Consider the following 17,630-nt stretch of genomic DNA (forward strand, 5'->3'; position numbering starts at 1 on the left):
TAAAATACAAGCTAAGAGAGCAGGTTAGCATGGCAACACTAACGACTTCTCCAAATTCAAAACAAGAATCACTAGCAAAACAATTAAGTAGAGTACATGGATACCGACTACTATTCCTAACGACCTATTTTTTCCCCAAATGAAACATTTGTTACAACATCAAAAACCCATTTTTAAAAATCTATACCTATTTGCAATTTCCTAGCTTGAAAAACTAAACTCCAGGCAAATTTCTGCCTATATCTGTGCCAGTAGCTAAATATGATTTTAGCATATTAGTCTGAATTTAAAAGAGGGGGGAGGGGAGCGAGAGTGACAACTTCCAACACGTAAGGCTTGTTAAATGTCACCCCCTCCCCGCCCAATCGTGTGAATAAGCCAGTAGACTCCATTCAACAACTGTTGGGCTGGAGGTGATCAAAGTTTTCCCCATACTACACTTTGTGAATATTACACCCAGGAAAAGGAACAGAAACTGTTCCTGACACTGGAGCTAGTGTCCCGGAATTTCCCAAAATATGCTCGATCTCCAAACGAAGAAGGGACACTTCGGAGACCAAAGGTGAGAGGTGGCTTAACTCTATGCAGACAAGAGGAGGGGCGAGGGTGCTGAGGGCGACACTGGCAGGTAAGCAAAGAAATCTGGTCTTCGGTGGGCACCAGTAGGTCCGGGAGCCCAGGTCTCAGGATGACCCTCCTGGAAAAGTCTCGGGACCCAAGAAGGGTCCCCGAGGGGACGTCAGGCAGTGCCAGGGGGCCCCGCCCCGCCTCTCTGGCCACCTCAGGGACCTGGGACCGCGGACAGAGACATCCGAGGCGGAGCAGGCGTCCGCAGGCTCCGCCAGGTCTCCCCGCAGCTCACCTGAGAGTGTCGCCTCCGCCCTCGGCTCCCACGGTGCATCCCGCGGGGCCTGGCGGAGGGTGCAGTGACGCCGCCCCGACCGGCCCCAGGGCTGCCCGGCCTGGCCTCCCCGCTCCGGGGACGCACCGGGTACCCGCCTCGCCCCGGCTCCCGGGATTCGCCGGGCGGCAGGGAAGGAAGGAGAGGCGCAGAGGCGGCCTCCTCCGCCCCGCCGCGAGCCCCCTCCCGAGCTGCGGCTCTCCGCAGTCCTCTCAGGCGCAGGTCCGGCCCCACTCCCCCGCCCGGGAGTCACTTCGGCAGCGGCGGCCCAGTCGCCATTACAGCTCAACAACTGACACGGAGGAGGAGCGGCGCCGGCGGCAGTGGCGGTGGCGGCGGCGCGAGGCAGGGCGGGAGCAGTCGGGGAGGGAGAGGGCGGGGGGGGGGAGACTCGCCAAACCTCGCGAGAACTGTCCGGAGACGGTTCCGCAGGAATGCAGCCCTGGGTTAGGGCCATGTTGAGTGTGGCCGAAGGGTGAGCGCGAGACAAGCCGAGTCTAGAGAAGGCGAGGAGGCCATCTTTGGTGTGGCGCGATGGGCGCTCGGCAGGACTCGGGAGGAGCCAAAGTCTATCCGCAGAGGAGACCACCTCCTTCCCTTTGACGCTAATTGGGCCTTCTGGCTGAGCGGTTCACCCCCGGGCCAAACACGCTGAGGACTTGACAAGGATGAACCGGGGATCCGGGAATCCGCAGCTTTCTGCGAGTTGATGATGCTTCAGCAACAGTCCGAATAAATCGTCACTCTAGGCAGTTCAGAGTCTCCGCAGCTCTGCGGCTGCTGCAGCTGCTCGCTGCTGTCACTGTGGCCGTCTCATTGGCCAGGGTTTACAGTTCTGCTCAGCACGCACGCTGTTGACTTAAGCTGACTCCAAAGCAAGTAAAACTACATTTCCTTTCCATTCGGTGTTGTGGTTTGAGAAGCTCTCTGCGGTCAACCTATTTTCTCTTAGCTTTGTCTTTTCCCAGCCTCCGCTTGGTGAATTCTATCATCTGTCAAGACTTTAAAGGACAGCTTTTCTGCAAATAATGCCACCTTCCGCTAGGTGCTCACTGCAACTAAGCGCTTCACCTTCTAGGTTCCGATAGTTACTTTGCCTAGAAATTATTTCTCATCTAAAGTACCATAAGTGTCTTAAAGTCTCCTTTTCTATAGATATCCAGTAGGGCCTAGCACAGTAACTAGAAAACTGTAGATGTTCAATAAATGTTCGTTACCTTGACCAAATCAATAAAAGCAAACGACAATAAACTGATCCTCTCCGTAGGGCAAGCCGTGCCTCAGCAGGAACTACGTGAATGGACAAAACCCTGCACACATGTAAATGTATACTCTCCCCCTGAGAAGAGGCAAAGAATGAGAATTGTGGATATCCCGAGTATGCAAGCAGTAGCAAGAAAATGATTTGAAAAGTAGAACTGCGGCAGGGAGATGGATTAGCAGGCAAAGGGACTTGCCACCACGCCTGGCAATCCGACTTTGATCCCTGAACCCAGAGTGGTGAACCAAGAGAGCAGATTCCTGTAAGTTGTCCTCTGACCACCACAGGCGAGCCGCGGTACATGCAGGTGCACTAGAAGACATGTATGAGAAATATATACTGAAAAGTGAAATTTACCTTTTCCCCCAGCCTAGTTATTTTAAAGAATGTATCCAATCACCTTATTAAGTAATTACACTCACTTTTTACAAGGAAGAAATGGATTCTGAAACACTATTTGCCCAATATTATAGTGTCAATCAATGGGAGATAAAGAATCTCCTTACTCCAAAGCTAACTGATACTTTCCCATCTCTCAGGTACCTCTTGGGAAACAAAGGAAATGAGTTTTGTTACAGTGCCAGCAGCATTGCCCTCTACTAGCAACCTAAATTCCTGTTTTCGTCAATTTTCCAGACTGCCCTCCGTGTGTGTGTGTGTGTGTGTGTGTGTGTGTGTGTGTCTGTCTGTCTGTCTGTCTGTCTGTCTGTGTCTCCTGTCTCTGTAGTCATCTCTGTCTCTCTCTCTCCTCTCTGTCTCTCTCTCTCTCTCTCTCTCTCTCTCTCTCTTTTCTCCCTCCTTCCCTCCCTCCCTCCCTCCCTAACTGCTGGATGGATCGCCCAGGTTGGCCTGGAACTCACAGTCCTCCTGCCTCAGCCTCCTGAATGCTAGGATCACAGACCCACAAGGCCACGCCTAGATAATCTCTCTTCTTTTTGACATTCTGTGATTTCTTTTACTCCCTCAGGAGTATTGGCTTTCAAGTGTATCAACGTCTTTGTTTTCCTCACAGTTTTATGGAAGTAGCCACATTCCTCCTGCACAAATGATTAAAGCAGTATTCCAGAGGGTACCTCGAGTTTTGCCCCTGCCCTGCCTCTACCTGCCAAGATAAGATTAGTGGAAGCTTCTCACTTCCTCCTGGCAAAGCTTTTCTCTTTCCATCTCCCTGGCACAATAAAGTAGAAAATGCTCCAACACTTGTGTGTTCTCTGACCTCTGAGAGCCTCCACTTAATGACCATGAACCCAAGCTAATGTATCTACTCAGCAGGATCATCTAGAAAAGCCAGGCACGGTGGCACGTGCCAGTAAGCCCAACCCCTGGGAGGCTGAGACAGGAGAATTGCCATGAGTTTGGGTATTTATATATTGCAGTTGTTCCTCTATCCATGAACTCCACGATGCTGGACATTCGGCAGATGACAAAGTGTCCTTTTATAGGTTTGTGGGACATCATCTGTCATCTTCATGGTACACCAAGATCATAAGATTATGAACTCTGTGGTCGCAAAGGTCTGGACTTGAAGCCTGGTGGAGCTATGCATTCATTGTGTAACTTTGGTCTAGGTATCCGTCCTAGTCAGGGTTACAATCGCTGTGATGGACACCATGACCAAAGCAGCTTGGGGAGGAGACGGTTGATTTGACTCACCCTTCCACATCCCTGTTCATCCATCAGAGGAAGTCAGGACAGGGACAGAAACACCAGGAACCTGGAGGCAGGAGCTGCCTCAGAGGCCATGGAAGGGTACCGCTTACTGGCTTGCTCACAATGGCTCCCTCAGCTTGCTTTCTTGTATAACAGTGGTTCTCAGTCTGTGGGTTGTGACCCCTTTGGGGGTCACATATCAGATATCCTGCATATTACATATTTACATTTCAGTTCATTACAGTCATGAAGTAACAAAGAAATAACTTTATGACTTGGGGGGGTCACAATGAGATGAGGAACTATACTAAGGGGTCCCAGCATCAGGAAGGTTGAGAATGGTGCTATGTTAGGACATGGAAGAAGGAGGCGTTTGTTCTTTGTCTAATTACTCTTGCCTTACAAGCAAGTTCCTTTCTTCACTGGCATTAGAGCCTACTTCTTTGAAATTCTTCCATAAATGCTATCATCATCATCATCATCATCATCATCAATACTATTATTATTATATAGTGTTGCCTGTTAATGTGATGCACACATCACAGGACAAGTTTGTGGAGCCCATTCTCTCCATCTACCTTGACACGGCTTTTGGAGATTCACTTGAGGTTGCTAGGCTTATGTGGTCAGTGCCTTCACCTGCAGAGCCTTGTTAACAGCCCCTAGCTACATTTTCAACAATAAACTCGACCCATTGAAATAATAAGTTTCCATTCCATTTTAATCAAAACACACCAAAGAACATTTCCTGATTTCCTTTGCTTGCTTTTTCCCTTTTCTAGATTTAACCTTTTTATTTACTCTTGAGCTTTTCTTTTTTAATTTTATTTATTCTTAGAATTGAGGCTGCACATATAAACCCACAGTCACCAGATTGTTTTTAAAGGCCAATAATATTTGTTGAAGAAAAGGCGGCATCTTCGACAAATGGTGCTGGCCAAGCTGGGGAGCTACACATAAAAGAATGAAACTAGATCCTCTTCTCTCAAATAGACCAAGGATGTCAACATATGGCTGGATACCCAGGGTCTGGAGAGATGGCCCAGAGGTTAAGAGCACTAGCTGTTCTTCCAGAGGACCCAAGTTCAATTCTCAGCACTTATATGGTAGTTCACAACTGTCTGTAACTCTTCTAGTTCCAGGAGATCTGATATCCTTTTCTGACTTTTGTGTCACACACACACACACACACACACACACACACACACACACACACCAAATAAATGTAATTTTAAAAAGCTAGTCAGTGATGATAACACACCTTTAATCCCAAACACTCGGGAGATTGAGGCAGGCGGATCTCTGTGAGCTCAACCTAGTCTACAGAGCAAGTTCCAGGACAGCAAGGGCTACACAGAGAAACCGTGTCTCAAACAAAAACAAAACAAACACAAAGGTCTGATACCATCCATGAACTACAGGCACATGAAAGGATTTTCTGAATAGGACCCCAGTAGATGGAGAAATCATCTGATAGTTAAGAGCACTGGCTATCCTTTCAGAGAACTGCGGTAGCTTACACTAGCCATAACTACAGACCCAAAGTATCTGACCACCTCTTCTGGCCTCTGTGGGCACTACATGCTTGTGGCGTATGTACAGACATACATACAGGCAAAGCACTCATAAAATTTAAAGGACACCATCATTTGCATGGCAACCTAGAGAAGAGGAAAAGAGGATCATTAACGGCTATAAACCTGACAATGTTGACCCTCAAAAGAAGCTACCCATCAAGACAGCAAGTAACCCAATCTAATCTAAAAGGAAACTAAAACGCACATGAGAGTTCTCAAAAGACAACATAGCTGAAAATACGTTTCATTTTGGTTTTTTAGTGTTCGACATATTCTTGCCATCAGAGAAATATAAATTAAAAGTACTTTGAGATCTTATCTTACTCCAGTCAGAATGACTATGATTAAGACAAAGCTGCTGGTGTGAATATGGGGGTTAGGGAACACTTACTGCCTGTAGAAGTGCAAACTGGTACAGCCATTGTGGAAGTCAGTGCGGAGCTCTCTCAGAAAGCTAGAAAGAGATCTACCACTTGATCCAGCGAGAATACTCAGGCGTAATCCTCTATTTACTACAGGGATACTCGCTTACGCGTGTTTGTTGCTGTTACACAATAGTCAGAAAATATAAATGACCTAGATGTCCAGCATCATCTTAATGGATAGTGAAAATGTGTTACATTTACACAATGGGATAATTTTCAGATGTTAGGAAAAGTGAAATCATAAATTTTTCAGGTAAATGAATGATGCTGTAAACAGTCATTCTGAGTGAGATCACACAAACCCAGGAAAACAAGCATTAGATGCTTTCCCTCATTTGTGCATACTGGCTTTGACTTTTTAGATTTCTGTATTTCATGTGGAATACCCACAGAGGTCAGAAAGCTAGTACGGGAGGTGAGAGGTTCTGTGGGATGGGAGACAGAATGTGGTGGTGTAAAGGAGGGGAGGAGAATGAACTCGGAAGGGTTAGACGGGGTCAAGGGGGAGAGGGTAGAGAGGAGGGAGTATAAGGAGGTAACTAATATTAAAGACCTTTTGAAAAACTTCCTACAGTGTATGCATAGACATATTTTTTTTCTTTTTTCTTTTTTTCGGAGCTGGGGACCGAACCCAGGGCCTTGAACTTGCTAGGCAAGCACTCTACCACTGAGCTAAATCCCCAACCCCTATATTTTTAAAAAAAAATTTTTAGAGCTACCCTTTAACAGGTAAAGACCACAGAGTAACAATTAAAAAGTTTAATGCTGGGCTAGAGAGATAGCTTAGTGGTTAAGAGCACTGGCTACTCTTCCAGGGATCCTGAGTTCATATCCCAGCAACCACATGGTGGCTCACAACAGCTACAGTGTACTTATATATAATAAATAAGTAAATAAATAAATAATTTTTTAAAAAGTTTAAAAGTGTTAGGAATGGGTTGCCTCTTTTACGTTTATTGGCCAGCAGTGTCCCATAGACTCCCAAGTGTATATTAGTCAGTGGTGTCCCACAGATTCCCAAACATTACAGACTATTGTCACGGTCTTGGTTACTCTCCAGAACTTAACATTAAGACCTTACTGCTGAAGACAGCACGTGCCTGCGTCACAGAACATGGAGAAATCAATTTATACTCACGAGAAAGCTTCATCTCTATGGCCTAGGTTACACTGTGCTGGAAAGCGCTATGCATGCCATTGGAAGAGAAAAGTAATCACACCTTACCCAGGTGTAAAGCTCACGTGCCACACTAACGAGCAGCTTGGCACGAAATGTCCACAGGTGGCACAAATGTCACGGGAGCAATCAACAACTTTCTGGCTTTAAGGCTCGTGCCCTACAGTGAAAACTACACCTGGCATTGTTTTTTGTTTTGTTTTTTTTTTTTTTTTTTTTTTTTTTTTTTTTTTTTTTTTTTTTTTTTTTTTTTTTTTTTTTTTTTTTTTTTTTTTTTTTTTCTTTTTTTTTTTTTTTTATTATTATTAACTTGAGTATTTCTTATATACATTTCAAGTGTTATTCCCTTTCCCAGTTTCCAGGCAAACATCCCCCTAATCCCTCCCCCTCCCCTTCTTTATGGGTGTTCCCCTCCCCATCCTCCCCCCATTGCCGCCCTCCGCCAACAATCACGTTCACTGGGGGTTCAGTCTTAGCAGGACCAAGGGCTTCCCCTTCCACTGGTGCTCTTACTAGGATATTCATTGCTACCTATGAGGTCAGAGTCCAGGGTCAGTCCATGTATAGTCTTTGGGTAGTGGCTTAGTCCCTGGAAGCTCTGGTTGCTTGGCATTGTTGTTCATAAGGGTCTCTAGCCCTTCAAGCTCTTCCAGTTCTTTCTCTGATTCCTTCAACGGGGGTCCTTACACCTGGCATTGTTATTGTGGCCAAGAAACTGTATCTAGACAGGTCTTAGGTTGTAAGGAAGCGTTATTCTGTTAAATGGACAGAGTATTAAACTGATTCCAATGACATGTTGTAATACCCATAGATTAGTGTCTCTCTCAACCCTCACCAGAGAGACTTCTTTTAGCCTTTGATGGTAGTTATCACATACCCACAACTGGTCACGGTACAGAGAATAAGAAACTGTGAAGTATTCAGCCCTAAATGGGACCTGTATAACACACACACACACGTACACACACACGTACACACACACGCATGCATGCACGCACGCACGCACGCACGCGCGCACACACACAGCTCCTAAGCCTGAGGGATCACCCCAGGAAATAAAATGGGAAGATTTTAAGAGAGAGGTAGTGGGTTACTATAGAGAAACAGTGTTTTTAGACACAGGATAGTTGTGCATTTGAATTCACAGTGGTTGTGACAGCAGGCACAAGACCCACACAAGCTTAAACCCAACAAAATCTGAGCATGGAGTGGGGAGGTGGGCACTAAGTCCCATCCCTAGCTGAGGCTTTATTGGCAATTAAAAGCTTCTGGAAGAACATCAGTGTTCTTTCAATGTCTTCCCTCTGGGAAGTCAAACACACTCCAGTGGATGGCACCACACCCAGGAGTACACAGGCAACACAAAATGAGCACAGTGGGTTTTCAAAATAAGAAAGGAAGGAAGGAGGAGAAAGGTGAGTAGAGAAAGAGTATATCTGGGAGGAGCTAAGGGAGGGGTAATGTCATTGAATGACATTCTCAAAGGATAAATAAAAATACTAAGATAAGCCAGGCTTGGTTGGTGCAGACCTTTAGACCCAACCCTTGAGAGGCAGAGGCAGATAGAGAACTGTGGGTTTGAGGCCAGCCTGGTCTACGCAGTAAGTTCTAGGATAGTCAGGGCTACATAGGGAAGCCCGGTCTCAAAGTTAATTAATTAATTAAAATAAATCGTATTTATTTTTGACAGTCTCATACATGCATATGGTCCATTTTGATGTTCTTTATCCTGCCACCATTACTCTTCTCTCTGATCCCCCCTTACTCCCTCTGGATCCTTTGTCTTCTCAACAATGTACACTAAACTTGGGTGGAATGGTTTATTGGGTCTGTCATTCGTGCCTTATCTTGGATGAGAAGGCATCTGTTTCATCTCCTCACTCCCCAGAAAGGTGGGGACATGTATAACACACACACACACACACACACACACACACACACACACACACACGCACGCGAGGGGTGGTCACACACGGAATGAGCAAAAACTAAAAGTTACCAATAAAAACATTCTTTGCAAGAAAATAGATGTAGCTGTTGGTATTTGAGCAGAGATTTAAACAACAGCTACGTATCTTCAAATATAAAACGTGCGTGTGTGTGTGTGTGTGTGTGTGTGCAAGTCTAGAGAACACTGCCTATGAACTGAGGACAGCGTTCAGTGGGTAGGTACTGGCCTAAGCATGTACAAAGTCATGGGTTTAATGCCAGTAAGCGGGGAGGAGCGAACAAGAGGGAGGAAGACCTGAGACAGTAAATCCAGAGAGCAAAATGACATAGGCTCACCCACAGAGTCACACTGAGGCGAATTTGACTACAGACCCATGTTAAAATCAGAGATTTTAAGTTCCTAAAGCAAAGCAACAGCCATAGCTACAGCTGTAGTGGGACAGGCCTCCGAGACACAAGCCTCTTCAAAGGAGGAGTGATTTTTGCCTTTCACACAGGCCCATTCAACCCCGTCACTAGTTTGAAAACAGAGAAGCTGTACCTGCAGAAGTTCTGAGATGAAGATTTCAATCAGAGAATGGGCGAAAAAGTACACAGGTATTCTTTCTCTTCTTAAGCTATTTCGTGAAGAGACTACACAGTTAGCTTGTGGTGGGGGGGGGAAGGAAGGGGAAGGGGAAGGGAGAAAGGGAAGAGGGAGGAGGGGGAGGGAGAGGGGACTCTGGAAAGCAGAGGAGCCCAAAGCCGAATTCTGGCCTGAAAAAGACAGCAAACTGGACAGCAGAACAGAGGATGATGGGGCCAGGGGAAGAGCTGAGTGCTTCTGGGATAGCTAACCTCGATTATGATCTTCTTGTTTCTTTTACTGTGTTGAAACACCATGACTTAAGGCAAATTTGGAGATGAAAGGGTTAATTTGGCCTACACTTCCACATCGTAGTCCAATCATTAAAGGAAGTCAGGACAGAAACTCAAACAGGCCAGGAACCTGGAGGCAGGAGCTGATGCTGAAACCAGGAGCGGTGCTGCTTACTGGCTTCCTCGGCCTGCTTTCTTATAAAACTCAAGACCACCAGCCCAGGAATGGCTCCACCCACAATGGGCTGGGCTGTCTCCCATCAATCACTAATTAAGAAATTATGAAGCTTATGAAGGCATTTTCTCAATTGAGTTCCCTCTTTTCCAAAAAAACTCTAGCTTGTGTCAAGCTGGTATAGCATATGACTTTAATCCCAGCATCCTGGAGGCAGAGGCAGTCAGATCTCTGTGAGTTCAAGTCCAGCCTGGTCTACAGAGCAAGTTCCATGTCAGCCAGGGCAACACAGAGAAACCATGACCCTGTCTTGGAAAACCCAAACAACAACAGCCAACACAATTGTCATCTTGACTAGATTAAGACCTACCCAGATAAGGAAAATATACCTTTACGTTGTCCATGAGAGCAATTTCCAGAGATAAACTACGAGGGCTCTGACTAATCACTGGAGATTCCTAATTTGACAACATTACTGGGAGAAAAGTAGGTGGGTGATCAGGGACATTTCTGCGGGCGCTTCGGTTTCTTCCTGTGTGTCCTTTTGCTTCACCTCTTGCATGCTATGACGCTCCCTCATCATAGCCTCACTGCAATGGCGGACTAACTCTTCCGCAAGCTGAGAGCCAAAGTCAATAATTCCTCCTAAAAATGGTTTGTGTCGTGTGTTCTGCCAGAATATGAGAAAAGTGGGTAATCCTCGCTTTGAGGGGAAGGGGGAGGCTGAAGAAAATGAGGGCAGGGTGAGGACTTAAGGTGGAAATCATCATGAAGTCAAAGGAGGAGCATAGAGTCCTGTGGGAGGAGCATAAAGAGTCCTGTGGGAGGAGCATAAAGAGTCCTGTGGGAGGAGCATAAAGGGTGGGAGCGGGATTCCACCACTCAGGACCTCTGCAAGGGCAGTCAGTGCTCTTAACTACTAAGCCATCTCTCCAACCCCTCTTGTCTGTTTTTCAAGACAAGAGTTTCTCTATGTATCCCTGGCTGGCTTGGAATTCACTCTATAGACCAGGCTGGCCTCTGCTCTCGAGCGCTGGGATTGAAGGCGTGCACCCCCACCGCCTGGCTCTATTTTGCATGTATGTGTGTATAGAATCTCTCTAAGAGAGTGCAGAGGAGTGCAAACACTGGCTATGTGGAAGGAAGCCAGCCAAGGCTAAGTGGGAGACTTATCGGCCAATCTCCTTTGGAATTTTTATTTTGTTTTAGTTATATTCTTTTTATTATATGAGTTTTTGCCTGCATGTATGTCTGTGTACCATGCGTGTGCTTGTGCCTGTGTCGGTGAAAGGGGGACATCAGATCCACTAGAGTGGAGTTACGGATGATTGTGAATCACCATCTGGGTGCTGGAAACTGAACCCATGTCCTCAACAAGAACACATGCTCTTAACCGCTGAGCCATCTCTCTCCTTTGTGCTTTTGAATTGGAACTGTGTGACTATATTACATATTGAAAATGTCAGGGGGCTGGAGAGATGGCTCAGAGGTTAAGAGCACTGTCTGCTCTTCCAGAGGTCCTGAGTTCAATTCCCAGCAACCACATGGTGGCTCACAACCATCTATAATGAGGTCTGGTTCCCTCTTCTGGCCTGCAGGCATACATGCAGGCAGAAAGCTGTATGACGTATAAATAATAAATAAATGTTTAAAAAAAAAAAAAAGAAAATGTCAAAAAAAAAAAGTATTTTCCTTTAAAAAAAAAAAAAAAAAGCAAGTTAAGGAATGGAGAAATATCTCAGCCAGTACAGTGTTTTGTCTTTCATGCAATACTGAAAAAAGAAATGAAATTGAAAAGGTCCTCCTCAGCAAGTGGATGACCTTCCAGAGCGAGCAGAGCCCCAAGGAAAGAGAAAATGCTTAGCCAGCAGAAAGTGAGGGCACAACGGGAATGGCCGGTTTTAGGTTAGTCAACTTACACATAGCTGTAGAGGCTTGGCAGGAAATGATCAAAGAGCCCAGGCTGGAGAGGTGGCTCAGTGATTAAGACCACTTGCTGTTCTTGCAGAAGACCTGAGTTCAGTTTCAAGCATCTATACGGTGGCACACCTACAACTCCAGTTCCAGGGGAATCCAATACCTTCTTCTGGACTCCATAGGTTCCTGCATGCACGTGGTAGAAAACCTCAAGCAAACATATGCATAAAAATAATAATGTGGGCAGAAGTTCTAGGACAGCCAGGTCTACACAGAGAAACCCTGTCTCAAAAACACTAATGGTGGTGGTGGTGGTGATGATGATGGTGGTGGTGGTAGTGATGATGATTATAAATAAATCTTAAAAAAAAAAAAAAAAGAGAGAGAGAGAGAGAAATCAGAGAAGGGCCAGTGAGATGCTTCAATGAGTAAAGACAAGCCTGAAATCAATCAGTGAATTCCACGTGGCAGAGGGAAAGAACCAACTCCTTCTGTAGACCTCCACATGTATGCCGTGGAACACATGCAATCACATACATGTGCACACACAATAAATAAATAAATAAATAAATAAATAAATAAATAAATACTTAAAAAAAAAACCTAGGAAGACAGGCACAGTGGCTCATGATTGTAAACCCAGCACCCAGGACACAGACACAGAAGAATCATGACAAGTTTTAGGTCAGTCTAGTGGGCCACCATAGCAAGTTCGAGGCCAGCCAAACCTACAGAGCAAGATACTGTCTTTTTGAAAGTCCAGAAAAAATAAATCTAAAAAGAAGAAAAAGAAAAAAAAAAACTTTGCTTTAAACATTTCCCCAGCCTGGGGTGCCAAACAGCTACCAACGTTCAGGGCCTGACAGTTCATACTTGTAACCCCAGCACTTGGTAAGCAGAGTTAAGGGTCAGTGTTTGTCACCTGAGACCCTGTCTTAAAGAAACAAATGTGGCTTAGTGACAGTGTTTGCCTGGCACACATGCAAACGCCCTTGTGTCCCTCCTAATGCTCCCGGCCTCCTCCATCCTTGCTTCCCCTCTAGGCACAGCAGAAACTAAAATCAGAAACTGGTAGCTTAGGGGTTGGGGATTTAGCTCAACGGTAGAGCACTTGCCTAGCAAGCACAAGGCCCTGGGTTCGGTCCTCAGCTCTGAAAAAAAGAAAAAAAAAAAAAAACACAAAAGCAAAAACAAAACTGGTAGCTAGGGAAACAATACAGACAGGATAAGAGAGAGAGAGAGAGAGAGAGAGAGAGAGAGAGAGAGAGAGAGAGAGAGAGAGAGAGAGAGAGAGAAAGGGGGGACCACTCCCTTCTTTGAGAAAACATACAGAAAATGCCCACTGGATAACACAGCAGGTTTTTCTGTAATGATTGAAATGTTGGTTTACTTTTTGAGCCTAATGTTCCCTTACTGAATTAATTTTGAAGACTAATATAATAAGATTTTTTTAAAAAAAAAAAAGATTTTTACTACAGGCAGAAGATGTGGCTTAGCAATCAAGAGATCATAGTGATTTTCAAGGGAACTTCAGTTCTGTTCCCAGCACCTATATAAGTTATATACCCATAACTCCAGCTCCAGGAGACCTACAGCTCTCCTCCAGCCTCTATGGGCACCAGCACATTCCTAACATACCTTCACACAGACACCTATGCACACACATAATTTTTTTTTCTTTTTTTTTTTTTTCGGAGCTGGGGACCGAACCCAGGGCCTTGCGCTTGCTAGGCAAGTGCTCTACCACTGAGCTAAATCCCCAACCCCACATAATTTTTTTTTTAAAGATTTTTCTATCAACTGAAGTTGCTCGGAAAAGCCGTAAGACCTGCCAGAGTCATTCAGACAAGACTGATTTCCCTCAGGGAAGACGCCCAGAAGGATACATTGAGAAAATTAAACAAAATGGCTTTTACTATTACTCCTTCTGAGTCTGCTTACTCAGCATTCATGAATAAGAGCTTTATCAAAGATAGAAACTTTTACCAATGCAGTGATCCAGCTGAATGATGTCAGAGACAGGCGTGCAGAAATACCTCACAGGACATGAGTGGAGCAATAGGATGGTATAGTGGTTTGAATGTGAATGTTTCTAATAGGCTTCATATGTTTAAAAGCTTGGTCTCCAGTTAGTGGAACTGTTTGGGAAGGATTAGGAGGTGTGGCTTTGTTGAAATACATGTAGACTTGTTAGAAGAGGTGTGCTACTGGGCCCAAAAGCCAGGTCCAGTCTTTCTGCCAGCCGATCAGAATGTAAGCTCTCAGCCCCACACCTACCTGCCAGACAGCCTGCCTGTCACATGCTTCCTCCCTTGCCAATAACAGACTAACCCTCTGAAACTACAAGCAAGCTCCCAATTAAATGCTCTCTTTTCTAATAGTTGCCTTGGTATGGTGTCTCTTCACAGCAATTGAACAGTAACTAACACAGATGGAAAAGAGAAAAGGGTACAGGCAGATACGGCCCATTTTAAGAATGTCAAATGAAAAGAAGCAGCAAGTTTTAAAAAAAGCTCAAGATTATCAACCAGCCTAAAACCAATTGTAACATCTAAAGCCAATTGTGAAAACTGGGGAGATTCCTTACACACTAGCAAGTGGAGAAAGAAAATAAAACTAAGTAAGTTGCTGGCAAGATGGCCTAACCTGAGTTCAATCCCTGAGACCCACACAGTGGAAGGAGAGGACCCACTCCCACATTTTAGTAAGGCTGGCCTGTAAGTCTTACCACTAAACGGCCTCAAACTTCCAATCATTCTCTTACCTCAGCCACCTGAACGCTCCAATTGCAGACACCAGCCACTACGCTCATTTGTTTGCATTTTAAAAGGAGCTTTTAGTTTATTCTTTGACAATTTTGTTGGCTCAGAATCACATTCATTCTCCAATCTCATCCCCTCTCACATTCCCCTTGGAGGCTCTTCTTCTCAACGTGTCCCGGCCCACTTCTGTGTCTTTCAGGGTTCAAACTCAGTTTAATTAAGCTTGTGTTGCATGTATGTGTGTATGTGCTTATTTATTAGCTCACAGGCTTACCAGTGGCTATACTCTTGAAAAAAAATCACTTTTTTCTTGAAGAAAAATTATCCCCCCTCCCTCAGTAGCCATTAACTACTAATAACTGCTCAGCTAGGGGTGGGCAGGACTTCCTGTGTAGCTTCCCAGATTGTTCTGGGATGTTGGTAGGCTCGAACTTATGCAAGTCTTTGTAGGTAATCTCAGCTACTTTTAGTTTAACAGCCCTGTCATGTCCAGAAGACAGCACTTCACGGCATTCTCACCCATTTTCCAGGCCATTCTTTGAACTCCCTTTTCTGTGATGTCCTGATCCTGTTTAAGATCAAATACTCATCAATCACTTACTTGTTCTTGTACCGTGAGCACAATGCTTTTTGTGCATTGTGTAAAGGTTATCCTGTATTATTCAAATGCTGATTTCTCTGTCCCTATATCTAGTTGCAATCCAAACAGCACTGTAATGCTTATTCTAAGAATCTCCCATCTCAAATCATCTTATTTGTCAATAAAAACTGACCAGACAGTAACTGAGCAGAAGAGAGAATAGGGTGGGACTGCTGCCAGCCAGGGGAGGAAGGAGGGGAGGAAGGAGGGAGAGAGAGAGAGAGAGAGAGAGAGAGAGAGAGAGAGAGAAAAGAAAGAGAGACAGAGAGAAAGGGAGGCAGAAGGAGGAGGAGCCGCAGGAGGAGGAAGATAGAATTCGTCACAAGGAGAGGGTTGGAGAAACACTGGGAACACACCTGGAGCAGAGAGAGTCAGACCAATACTAAAACACAAGTATCTCAGGAATTTTGGCTGGGAGGTAGCCAGATTAGCTTAGAGGAATGGAATAGGTTAATAACTACTCAACTACTGTCTTGGGGCTTTGGTCACTTCTTCAGCTCTGCCCTTTATAGCACACACCTTGTCTTCTAGGCTCCAGATGCCTCTACTCCTCTACTGCTGCTGTTCTTGGTGGTCATCTCATGGTACTGGCATCTCTAAAACACTGCTGTCCTCCGCTGCAACTAGGCTTCACCAATAGCCTCTCACAGGCTCTCTTCATGGTGCCAGGCCTCAACTCCTTTGCATGACCCCTCCAGTCCTGGGCCTCAATTGCAACTGAGGCTGCACCTTGACCAATGGCCTTCCCTGGCCTCTCACAATGCCCAGCCTCAGCTGTTCTCCATGACCCCTTCACACCTTCAAAACCAGTACCACCTGGGTAACTCTTACACATTACCAAGTTCAGCTGCAGCATGAGGTACAACCTTGGCTATCTCTGGAACACAGCTTCTTTGTGCTCTCAGAAAACACTTCCCAGAAGATTTCACCTCAGTGATGCTGGTCTCTTCTTAGTCACCACTATTTTCTTAGCTCCAGCTAACCAGCATCAATTGTCCCAGTAATGCAAAGATTTTGCTTTAGTAGCTCTGGTATCTTGTTAATCGCCGCTGATTCTTCAGCCCCAGCTAACCAAAACCACAGAATCTTCACAATCAAGACAGCAACGGCCCTGATAAGAGTCTTCAATCTTTCCTCTGCAATTTCACAATTTCACAAATTTCCTTTGCCTGATTCATTCATTCCGTCAGTTTAGTGTGACCTGGGAAAAACCAGCTGGAAATCCAAGGCGGACTGAAATCCACATTGTGAGTATCTCATTGTGGGGGTTAAAGGAGCTTTTGACAATTGAATTATCTGGAATATTGCTTCAAATCCACACTTCACTTAGGACTAATCCTTTCAGATGAGCCCTCTTGGCAAACAGCCAGGCAATCAAGGCAGGCAGTTTCTTCCCCCTGGTTTTATCTCCAGTAAGGTCAGAAGTGAAATAGGACACAGTACAGTTAACCTTCTTGTTGGTAGGTTTTTTTGTTTGTCTGTTTTAGAATCTTTAGAGCCACTTATGGCAATTGCCAGACAATAGAACCAACAGGTACATCTGGGAAATATAGTTTATTCAAAGCAGTGCTGAGTAAACAAAACGAAACAAAACAGGTTGCTTTAACAGTGTCTCTAGTTTGCCATTTATACAAATAAAAATAAGTCTATGTATATGCCATAAGGTTATGCAAACGGTGAACTCTGGTGATCAGGTCTAAGAGTGAGGCCAGCTTTGATTATTTTACTGCTATGATTTGCTTCCATTCACAAGAGATCTGTAAATAAGTCAATCAATGTATTTAAAAGCAAGTATCAAATCTATTTTCCCAAATTAATTAAAAACAAAAGTACTTGTGTAATGTGTGCTTTTGAGATGCTTTTAAGCCTCTCCTCTGAAGAATTTGCTACATTTAATTGCCACGGACCTGCAGAGATTGGTTTCTTTTAATATTGAGAAGCTGATTTATTTGGTCTTTTCTCTTTTGGGGGGGTCCCCTTTAAATAGAGTGGCCAACAAATATTAATCCCCTTAAGAATACTACAGAAACCCCTTCTTTTCTCGGATTGTTTTTAAAATGAAGGGTGTCCCTCTAGTATCTTTCATTTTATTGCAGATCTATGGCCTCTTGACACAGATACACACACACACACACACACACACACACACACACACACACACACACATCTAGCAAGGCAAGTAGTAAACACCTAAGCAGTAAAGGGGATTTTGTGTAACCCAACAGGTTGTCTTTTGCTATGACTGAGTTAGCTTACTAAGAAGCAGCGTAAAGTTTTAAACTTTTGACAGAAGATTTTCTGCACCTTCCGAAAATAGAAAAAAAAAAAAAAAAAAAA

General features: G+C 44.8%; 1 protein-coding gene across 1 annotated transcript in view; it reads right to left on the reverse strand.

The window, feature by feature from the left end:
• The window catches only part of Cep350 (centrosomal protein 350), a 132,918-nt gene extending 131,671 nt beyond the window's left edge, over positions 1–1,247 (reverse strand). Inside the window, exon 1 of the mRNA XM_032915377.1 lies at positions 863–1,247. The gene's annotated coding sequence lies outside the window, so the exon portion shown is untranslated. The remainder of the gene's footprint in view (positions 1–862) is intronic.
• Between the last annotated feature and the right edge of the window lie 16,383 nt (positions 1,248–17,630).

Source organism: Rattus rattus, chromosome 10 (genome assembly GCF_011064425.1).
Source record: "Rattus rattus isolate New Zealand chromosome 10, Rrattus_CSIRO_v1, whole genome shotgun sequence".
NCBI classification, from domain to species: Eukaryota; Metazoa; Chordata; class Mammalia; order Rodentia; family Muridae; genus Rattus; species Rattus rattus.